Source organism: Eurosta solidaginis, chromosome 1, assembly GCF_040869045.1.
Source record: "Eurosta solidaginis isolate ZX-2024a chromosome 1, ASM4086904v1, whole genome shotgun sequence".
Lineage (NCBI taxonomy): Eukaryota > Metazoa > Arthropoda > Insecta > Diptera > Tephritidae > Eurosta > Eurosta solidaginis.
Genome location: NC_090319.1, coordinates 185,807,326 through 185,819,446, shown reverse-complemented (window position 1 = coordinate 185,819,446; position 12,121 = coordinate 185,807,326).

The following is a 12,121-nucleotide window of genomic DNA, read 5'->3' as shown; positions in this document are numbered from 1 at the left end:
GGGGTAAAAATTGCGAAAATTTTCTTATCTGTACAATCGGTTGTATGAGATATATACTATATATGCAACCGATATCTATTTTTTCAGACAAGAATATATGCTATATAGGTAAGTATTCGGTGAAATTTGAAGCCTCTAGCTGTTAAAATGGGACTGAAATTGCAAAAAAATATACATATACTATATATACCACCTTATATATACTATATATACCACCGATCTCTATGATTTTTTTACACAACAATATATACTATATACGTAAGCATTCGTGTATATTTGAAGCCTCTACTAGCTCTTAAAATAGGGCAGTAATTACGAAAAGTTCCTTATCTGAACAATCGGTTGTGGGGGATATATACTATATATAAGACCAATCTCATCAATTTTTTCAGACAACAATATGTGCAATATACGAAAGTATATGGTGAAGTTTGAAGCTTCAATCTGTTAAATTGAGGAAGATATGACAAAAATCTTATTTTCTGAAAAATCGGTTGTATGGAGGATATATGCTATAGTGGTCCGAACCTGCCGGTTCCGACAAATGTCTAATCGGACACCCAAATACACCCGCTCACCAAATTTTATCAAGATATCTCAAAAATTGAGGCACTAGTTTGCATACAGACAGACGGACAGACGGACGTGGCTAAATCAACTCAGCTCTTCATCCTGATTATTTCGGTATACTTAATGGTGGGTCTATCTATTTTCCTTTAAGGACTTACAGTTTTGGGTTTCGTGCCGAAATTAATATGCCATTTCATTTTCATGAAAGGTATAAAAATAGGTAGGTACTTTGTGTGAGGATGGAAAGTTTCAGGTTTTTTGTGGTCTTCGTGTAAAAACTATGACTAGGAATCACGTATTTCAACAATATATGACGCAAACGTAACTATTTGATGAAATTTGAAGAATTTTCAAGCTTCTAGCCGTAAAAAGGGGCAAAAATGACAGTTTATATGGGGTATATAAAATATATAGCACCGATCTCTATGATTTTTTCAGACAAAAATATATGCTATATGCGTAAGCATTTGGTGAAATTTGAAGCTGCTAGCTACTAAAATGGGGTAGAAATTGCGCAAAGTTTCTTATCTGAACAATCGGTTGTATGAGATATATACTATATATACCACCGATCTCAATGATTTTTTCAGATAAAAATATATGCTATATAAGTAAGCATTTGGTGAAATTTGAAGCTTCTAGCTGTTAAAATGGGGCAGAAATTGCGCAAAGTTTCTTATGTGAACAATCGGTTGTATGAGATATATATTATATATAACACCGGTCTCTATGATTTTTTCAGACAACAATATATGCTATACACGTAAGCATTTGGTGAAATTTGAACATATCTAAACGATTTTTAAGATAAATATAAAATAAACAAGTAAGTAAGGTTAAGTTCGGGTGTAACCGAACATTACATACTCAGTTGAGAGCTATGGTGACAACATAAGGGAAAATAACCATGTAGGAAAATGAACCGAGGGTAATCCTGGAATGTGTTTGTATGACATGTTTATCAAATGAAAGGTATTAAAGAGTATTTTATGAGGGAGTGGGCCATAGTTCTGTAGGTGGACGCCATTTAGGGATATCGCCATAAAGGTGGAACAGGGTTGACTCTAGAATTTGTTTGTACGATATGGGTATCAAATGAAAGGTGTTAATGAGTATTTTAAAAGGGAGTGATCCTTAGTTCCATAGGTGGAAGCCGTTTCAAGATATCGACATAAAGATGGACTAGGGGTGACCTTAGAATTTGTTTGTACGATATGGGTATCAAATGAAAGGGGTTATTGATCATTTAAGGGGGTGGGCCTTGGTTCTACAGGTGGACTCCTTTTAGAGATATCGCCATAAAGGTGGAGCAGGGGTGACTCTAGAATGCGTTTGTACAATATGGGTATCAAACGAAAGGTGTTAATGAGTATTTCAAAAGGTCGTGGACTCCTTTTCGAGATATCGCCATAAAAATGGACCAGGGGTGACTCTAGAATATGTTTGTACGATATGGGTATCAAGTTAAAGGTATTAATGAGTATTTTAAATGGTCGTGTGGCTTAGTTCTATAGGTGGACGCCTTTTCGAGATATCGCCATAAAAGTGGACCAGGGGTGACCCTAGAATTTGTTTGTACGATATGGGTATCAAATGAAAGGGGTTAATGAGCATTTAAGGGTGTGGGCCTTGGTTCTATAGGTGGACGCCTTTTCGAGATATCGCCGTAAAGGTGGGCCAGGGGTGACTCTAGAATGCGTTTGTAAATATGGGTATCAAACGAAAGGTGTTAATGAGTATTTTAAAAGGGTGTCTGCCTTAGTTCTATAGGTGAACGCCTTTTCGCGATATTGCCATAAAGGTGGACCAATGAGTATTTCAAAAGGGCGTGGGGCTTAGTTCTATAGGTGGACGCCTTTTCGAGATATCGCCATAAAAATGGACCAGGGGTGACTCTAGAATATGTTTGTACGATATGGGTATCAAATTAAAGGTACTAATGAGTATTTTAAATGGTCGTGTGGCTTAGTTCTATAGGTGGACGCCTTTTCGAGATATCGCCATAAAGGTGGACTAGGGGTGACCCTAGAATTTGTTTGTACGATATGGGTATCAAATGAAAGGGGTTAATGATCATTTAAGGGGGTGGGCCTTGGTTCTCTAGGTGGACGCCTTTTCGAGATATCGCCGTAAAGGTGGACCAGGGGTGACTCTAGAATGCGTTTGTACAATATGGGTTTCAAACGAAAGGTGTTAATGAGTATTTTAAAAGGGCGTGGGCTTTAGTTCTATAGGTGGACGCCTTTTCGAGATATTGCCATAAAGGTGGACCAGGGGTGACTCTAGATTTCGTTTGTACAATATGGGTATCCAACGAAATGTGTTAATGAGTATTTCAAAAGGGCGTGGCGTTTAGCTCTATAGTTGGACGCCTTTTCGAGATATCGCCATAAAGGTGGACCAGCGGTGACTCTAGAATATGTTTGTACGATATGGGTATCAAATTAAAAGTACTAATGAGTATTTTAAATGGTCGTCTGGCTTAGTTATATAGGTGGACGCCTTTTCGAGATATCGCCATAAAGGTGGACTAGGGGTGACCCTAGAATTTGTTTGTACGATATGGGTATCAAATGAAAGGGGTTAATGAGCATTTAAGGGGGTGGGCCTTGGTTCTATAGGTGGACGCCTTTTCGAGATATCGCCGTAAAGGTGGACCAGGGGTGACTCTAGAAAGCGTTTGTACAATATGGGTATCAAACGAAAGGTGTTAATGAATATTTTAAAAGGGCGTGGGCTTTAGTTCTATAGGTGGACGCCTTTTCGAGATATTGCCATAAAGGTGGACCAGGGGTAACTCTAGATTTCGTTTGTACAATATGGGTATCCAACGAAAGGTGTTAATGAGTATTTCAAAAGGGCGTGGCGCTTAGCTCTATAGTTGGACGCCTTTTCGAGATATCGCCATAAAGGTGGACCAGGGGTGACTCTAGAATGTGTTTGTACGATATGGGTATCAAATTAAAGGTATTAATGAGGCTTTTAAAAGGGAGTGGTGGTAGTTGTATATGTGAAGGCGTTTTCCAGATATCGACCAAAATGTGGACCAGGGTGACCCAGAACATCATCTGTTGGAAACCGCTAATTTATTTATATATATAATACCACGAACAGTTTTCCTGCCAAGATTTCAAGGGTTTTTTTATTTCGCCCTGCAGAACTTTTTCATTTTATTCTACTTAATATGGTATGTGTCACACCTATTTTACAAAGTTTTTTTCTAAAGTTATATTTCGCGTCAATAAACCAATGCAATTACCATGTTTCATCCCTTTCTCCGTATTTGGTATAGAATTATGGCATTTTTTTCATTTTTTGTAATTTTCGATATCGAAAAAGTGGGCGTGGTCATAGTCGGATTTCGGCCTTTTTGTACGTGAATTGAGTTTAGTAAACTTATTTTGTTTAGTAAAGATATATCGATTTTTGCTCAAGTTATGGTGTTAACGGCCGAGCGGAAGGACAGACGGTCGACTGTGTATAAAAACTGGGCGTGGCTTCAAATCAATTTCGCTCTTTTTCACAGAAATAAGTTATCGTCCTAGAATCTAAGTCCCTACCAAATTTCACAAGGATTGGTTAATGTTTGTTCGACTTATGACATTAAAAGTATCCTAGACAAATTAAATGAAAAAGGGGCGGAGCCACGCCCATTTTGAACTTTTCTTATATTTTTGCATTTTGTTGCACCATATCATAACTGGAGTTGAATGTTGATATAATTTACTTACATACTGTAAAGATATTAAATTTTTTGTTAATTTTTATTAAGCATACATATAGTAATACGAGTAACGTTCCTGCCAAATTTCATCATGATATCTTCAACGACTGCCAAATCACAGTTTGAAAAAATTTTTAATTACCTTCTTTCAAAAGTGGGCGGTGACATGCCCATTGTCCAAAATTTTTCTAACTTTCTATTCTGCGTCATAAGTTAAACTTACCAAACAAGTTTCATCGCTTTATCCGTCTTTGGTAATGAATTATCGCACTTTTTCGGTTTTTCGAAATTTTCGATATCGAAAAAGTGGGCGTGGTTATAGTCCGATATTCTTAATTTTAAATAGTGATCTGAGATGAGTGCTCAGGAACCAACACACCAAATTTCATCAAGATACCTCAAAATGTACTCAAGTTATCGTGTTAACGGACGGACGGACGGACATGGCTCAATCAAATTTTTTTTCGATCCTGATGATTTTGATATATGGAAGTCTATATCTATCTCGATTCCTTTATACCTGTACAACTAACCGTTATCCAATCAAAGTTAATATACTCTGTGAGGTCTGCTCAACTGAGTATAAAAATAGGTAGGTACTTTGTGTGAGGATGCAAATCTTCACGTTTTTTGTGTTCTGCAAGTAAAAACTATTACTACGAATCACATATTTCAAAAATATATGACGTAAACGTAACTATTTGATGAAATTTGGTGAATTTTGAAGCTTCTAGCCGTAAAAAAGGGGCAAAAATTACAGTTTATATGGGGTATATAATATATACCACCGATCTCTATGCTTTTTTCAGACAACAATATATGCTATATACGTAAGCATTTGGTGAAATTTGAAGCCTCTAGCTGCTAAAACGGGGCAGAAATTGCGCAAAGTTTCTTATCTGAACAATCGGTTGTATGACATATATACTATATATACCACCGATCTCAATGATTTTTTTAGACACCAATATATGCTATCTATACTCGTAAGCATTTGGTGAAATTTGAAGCTTCTAGCTGTTAAAATGGGGCTGAAATTGGAAAAAAATATATATACATAATATATATATATACTATATATACCATCATATATATTATATATATCACCGATCTCTATGATTTTTTTACACAAAAATATATACTATATACGTAAGCAGTCGGTGAAATTTGAAGCTTATAGCTGTTAAAATGGGGTAGAAATTGCGAAAAATGTCTTATATGAACAATCGGTTGTATGAGATATATACTATATACAACCGAACTCTATGATTTTTTCAGACAAAAATATATGCTATATGCGTAAGCATTCGGTGAAATTTGAAGCTTCTAGTTGTTAAAATGGGGCTGAAATTGCGAAAAAAAATATATATACTATATATACCACCATATATATACTATATATACCACCGATCTCTATGATTTTTTTACACAAAAATATATGCTATATACGTAAGCATTCGTTGAAATTTGAAGCCTCTAGATCTTAAAATAGGGCAGTAATTACGAAAAGTTTCTTATCTGAACAATCGGTTGTGGGGGATATATACTATATATACGACCGATCTCATCAATTTTTTCAGACAACAATATGTGCAATATACGAAAGTATATGGTGAAGTTTGAAGCTTCGATATGTTAAATTGAGGAAGATATGACAAAAATCCTGTTTTCCGAAAAATCGGTTGTATTAAGGATATATGCTATAGTAGTCCGATCCTGCCGGTTCCGACAAATGTTTAATCGGACAACCAAATACCCCCTCCCACCAAATTTTATCAAGATATCTAAAAATTGTGGGCCTAGTTTGCATACAAACAGACAGACGGACAGACGGACATGGCTAAATTAACTCAGCTCTTCATCTTGATTATTTCGGTATACTTAATGGTGGTTCTCTCTATTTTCCTTCAAGGACTTACAATTTTGGGTTTCGTAACGAAATTAATATACCATTTCATTTTCATGAAAGGTATAAAAATACAACAGCAAAACACAACAGCGTTAAATAGCGAACGCAATACTTAATTGGTTAGCACGTTGTGTTGGTATAATTGCGACGTTCTCCGTCGTGGAGACTCAAGTCTTTCGTTTGTTATGCCTATTGATACTCCATCACAGAAACCGAACGTCGATAATGAGCACTGCTACTCGTAACGTTAAGGCGCCTCCATTTAGCAGCGAGAAACCTTCTCTTTGGTTTGCTCAACTCGAGGCTTAATTCGTTAATCATGGTATCGAGACAGAAAAAGAAAAATTGTTTCAAACGATTCCACTTATCGATACACGTTCTGCAGCGGAAGTAGAGGACCTGATTATTAACCCACCAGGCACTAATCCGTACCAGCAGCTAAAAAGCACGCTGATTTCGCGATTCTCCAAGTCCAACGAAGCCAAATTACTCCAACTTTTGGACAAGGAAAGTATAGGTGATCGAACGCCATCGCAATACTTACGCCATTTAAAAGCACTTGTACCGGATATTGATGAGGAGGTGCTTAAAACGCGTTGGCTTTCTCACCTTCCTCAACAAACTCGTGTGTGCCTTGTAATGCATAAAATGTTGGCATAATAGAACTTGCAGATTATGCAGACAAACGTCATGAAGCTTATCATCCCCAAACTGCGCTGCCGTATGGCGACCACCTGATTTGCGCGAAGATATCGCTGCTCTCATTAAACAAGTTGCGTCGTTATCAACCTCTATCTCAAACTTACAGTCAAGACAATCCAGACCTCGAACACAAACTCCCTCCCTACGATCGAGCCATGCAACAAGTAAATCTGCAACGACAAAGCTGTGCAATCAAACAGGCATTTGCTGGTATCATACCAAATTTCAATCGAACGCTCGTAAATGTCTACCAGGCTGCAATTTTCAGGAAAACTCTCGGGAGAGTCGCTAAAGGTGGGTAACGACTCTCTTTCGTCCAACTCCTGCCGCTTATTTATCACAGATCAGGCAACGGGGGACAAATTTCTCATCGATACTGGCTCCGATATTTCCGTTTATCCATGCCGTATTCAAAGCAAATCACTTGTTCCACTTTCATACCATTTATTCGCCGCCAATGGTACTCCAATTAACATCTACGGTACTAAAATGTTGATATTAAATCTGGGACTACGTAGAGATCTCCCATGGCGTTTCGTCATTGCTGATGTCACCCGTCCTATAATCGGTGATGATCTACTGAGCCATTTCGGCTTGTTAGTGGATCTTAAGAGAAAGAGCTTAACTGACGGTCTCACCGGAATTTCAAAATGTGGAAAAATTTTCAAGCATGACGTCGCTTAAATTAAAGCCCTCAACCCCGAGTAGATCCAGTCTATAACATACTTTTTCAGAAATTTCAAGCTGTTGTTCAACCAGGCGCTGTCCAACGTACTAGCGAATTTACCACTGAACACCACATTAAAATAGTTAATTGACCACCAGTCTCCAGCAAAGCCAGGCGCTTGGCCCCTGACAAACTTAACATTGCCATTCGAAAAGTTATTTAAACTAGGTTTAGCCAGGAGAAGTGACAGCCCATGGGCGTCACAATTACATTTAGTGCCCAAAAAGTCTGGTGAGTGGCGCCTTTGTGGGGACTATAGGCGTCTTAATGACCGTACCATTCCAGATAAATATCCAATTCGCTACCTCGAGGATTTCGCAGCGAACCTGCATGGTAAGATAGTGTTTTCTACTATCGACTTGGAACGCGCGTTTAACCAGATACCGGTGGCACCTGGAGCCATTAGTAAGACGGCGACTATCACAACCTTCGGCCTCTTCGAGTTCCCGTTCATGACGTTTGGATTGCGCAATGATGCGCAAACGTTCCAACGTTTCATGGACGAGGTAACGGGAGATTAGGAATTTGTCTTCGTTTACATTGAGGATATACTGGTGGCATCAGACAATCAACAACAGCACATGACACACCTTGAATTATTGTTTCAACGCCTGCAAAACGCAGGACTGGTTATTAACCTAGAGTCGATTTTTGGTAAAGACGAAGTCCCATTCTTGGGTCACTGGGTATCTGCCCGTGGATTATCACCTCTCAGTGAAAGGTTTTTTACGATTACTAATTTTCCCAAACCATCAACAATCAAAAACGGTCGTGGATTTCTAGGCACGATGAATTTCTACCGTAAATTTATTAAAAACGCAGCTGAACTGTTAGGTCCCCTAAACAAGATTACTCGAAGGTCCTAACGTAAAAAGTTCTCATACAGTTGAATGGACACCGGAGCTGGAAAAAAGTTTCAATGACTGCAAACAAGCTCTCGTAAATTCAACGCTGCTGGCACACCCAAACGTTAGCGTTGAATGGGCAATCTTTACGGATGCCTCCGAAAATATCATTGGAGCAGAACTTCAACAACGATCCAGTAACGATTGGGAACCTCTAGCATTTTTCAGCAAGAAACTCTCTTCTTCCGCCCAAAAAAAGTCGACCTACGACCGCGAACTGCATGCTGTGTATGAAGCAATACAGCATTTCAAATATATTTTCGAGGGACGACACGTCGTTATCTATACTGACCACAAACCGCTCATACACGCTTTCCAGCAGCGCCCGACCGCGCATCCCCGCTGTAGTTTAGGAGATTGGATTTTAAAAGCCAGTTTACGACCGATTTTCGCCATGTGTCAGGCACTGAGAATATTGTTGCTGACACACTATCGCGTGTCGATGAAATCTCAACTGCTGTAACAACAACAGATTTATTAAATGCACAGCTAGCAGACACCAAGCTACAAAATATTCTGCTCAACTCAACATCGTCGCTTCACTTGCGCCAACTTCATTTTAACGACAGCAGAATCAAACTTTACTGTGACGGTTCGTCAGGTACAATGAGTCCATATGTCCCCAAATTATTGCGCTTAAAATTTTCACTGCGTTACACTCTCTTTCTATCTCACTAGGGTAGGCACCTTGTCGTTGGTGTGAGGGCTTAGCCGAAATCCATAGCGCCCGACTATGAGGCCGAGCTGTTTAGGACTGACATCTACGCCATTTCGCCTCATAGGAGGGCGGCGGGATGTCGGTGACCAAGAACTGCCAACCTCCTAATCCAGGGTGTTATGCGGACCGTCCCTATTGGACGAATTGCAGCCAGGGGATAAATTCGTCTGTATTCGAACGGAGCCTTCCCGATACCGGGCCACCTCGGAACATATTAATGGCCTTACCACAGTAAGGGGCGCTGCTGTGGCGGACGGTTCTTTCCCCGTATATAATACTGGACCGCTGAGCCCGCCTTGTCGGGCATGTGGTCGTACGACCAAGATGAACGACTCATTACCTGATTGTAATAAGGACGATGTAAAGAGGAGGACTGAGTCGCAATCCAAGGGCGACAAATACGAATTAAGCGATGCATCGGACTCGGGGAGCGAGAGTAGTGCCGATTCAATGAACTCCGTGTTGGAGAAGCACACAAATGAAAACGGAGTAGAAGAGTGGAGAAGGGTACGAAGCAGAGGAAGTAAATGAGCTCTCTCGCAGTACCGTGCTGCTCTAAGAATTGTACAACGCTTGGGAGCAGTGGTCGACCCAACATAAGTGGAGATCGAGCGCTTGGAATGGGCCCACGAAGCGGTAGAAATAGGTCGAAGGCAGTTCAAAAGGTTTGCTGCGAGAAATCCTCGGTTCTGCAACCGGTACGAGGAGGAAGAAGCGTCGAATGGCAGAATGAAGAGGCAACGTTCGGCAGAAGGCGACAAGCCTGCTTTCAAGAGGCAGAAAGGACCCAGTCCTAGAGCCGCGAGGCAGGGCAGTCGCATAGACAAGACAAGTAGGCTCAAAGCTGTAAGACAGATGGGCTCCAATAGCGAGGTAGCAACTACTACGAAAGCTGCGAGTCAGAGGGAAGTTCCAATTACGCAAGTAGTAGATAAGCCAGAGGGAGATAATGCTTAGACTCCGGCTTTCTCGAAGGCGCTAACGGGAGTTAACTCTAAGACTCCGGCTTTCTCGGAGGTCCCAAAGGGAGATAACACTAAGACTCCTGCTTTTCCCTAGAAGATGAGTGATATGGCAAAGCAGTCACTGACTGTGGCGCTGGTTGATCGTAGCAGTCCTTTCGGACAAATGACTACTGAAAGGTGGAGATCTGTGGAAAGGGAGATTATTAGCTTAATGCTTAAGATAATGCGGGAACAACCAAGTAAGCCCCTTCCAACCTTTGATTCGGGGGATGGTATAATGGTGTGAAGATGATAGCGTGCGACAACATCGCGAGCTTGCGGTGGCTGGAGGAAGGGGATCCAAACCTCCAAAGGCAAGGCACGAACGCGCGGTTTGAGGTGGTGGATAAAGCGCAAATCCCCACGGTACCAAAAGTTAAGGTATGGATACCATGCGTGATGAAGTCGGAGGATACACTGCGACTTCTGCAGAATCAGGGAAGAGTCCCTACATATATTGGTCCAACAACCAGCAATGTTGTGGATATTATATTGAGCTCCGAGCGTGATATATCAAGGTATGATTGGATGGTTCTTGCTAGACCATCCTTCTCCGACCATGCGTATATCAGCTTCAGCATCCCCCTAAAGAGGGTAGAGAAGGGAGGAACCTTTAGAAACCCTAGGTCAACGAACTGGACTAAATTCCAGAAACATGTAGAAACAAAACTGGGACAACCCAAAGAGGTTGCTAATGTAGAGGAACTGGAGGAGTCGAATGAATTCCTAACAAGGACGCTTATGACTGCGTATAACAAAGCTTGCCCTCTATGAAGATTCAGAGGAAAAGCAAAGCCGCCATGGTGGAGCAATGAGCTGAGTATTCTAATAAGACAGGTAAAAGAAATGTTTAAGCTCGCAAAGACCGCGGAAAGCGAAGCGTGTCGGGACGAGTACAGGGATCTACTGAGGATCTACAAGCGTGAAATTACCAGGGCGAAGAGAAACTCATGGAAAAGTTTCTGTACGGACATAGAGTGCTCCAGCGAAACAGCACGGTTGAAAAATTCCTAGCAAAGGGAAACATATTCCAGGGACTAATAAAGAAAGAGAACGGGGAATGGTCACGTAATAGTGAGGAATCCCTTGAGGTGCTTCTGGATACACATTTCCCATCGGGAGATGGTTTAGAAGAGCCAGCAGACATCACTCACACTTCGATCACGGAGCTAGTAGTGCCGGGCTTGGTGACTGATACCAAGATCGAGTGGGCAGTGAAGACGTTTTCTAAGTTTAAATCGCCGGGCCCAGATATTCCCGGCCATGCTACAAGTCTCAAGTAGGGCGGTCGTGGAATGGCTTAAAATAGTATTCGATGGGTGCATAAGACTGAATCATGTACCGTACTCTTGGAGAACTGCTCGTGTAGTTTTTCTACCAAAGGCGGGGAAGATCGGTCACGTGTATCCCAAAGACTATAGACCCATTAGCTTAACATCATTTCTGCTCAAAACCTTTGAGAGGCTGATAGATGTGTACATAAAGTCCAATGTGGATGAAAAGCTGCTCTCCACAACACAGCATGCGTACACCAAAGGCAAGTGTGTAGACACCGCATTGCATAGGGTGGTAATAAGAATAGAGAAATCCCTGGAATATAAGGAGTATGCTCTAGGAGTCTTCTTGGACATTGCCGGGGCTTTCAATATTGTTGCAAAATGGGCGATTATGGATGGTCTTAATTACATTAAAGTACATCCTGCCTTAATCAGATGGTTCGGCTGCATGTTAAATTGCAGAAAGATTACATCACATTGGGGATTGTACGAGGCCACGAAATCAGTGGACAGGGGCACGCCGCAGGGAGGGGTGCTATCACCTCTGCTGTGGACGCTGGTTATCAACCAACTGATTAGGCAGTT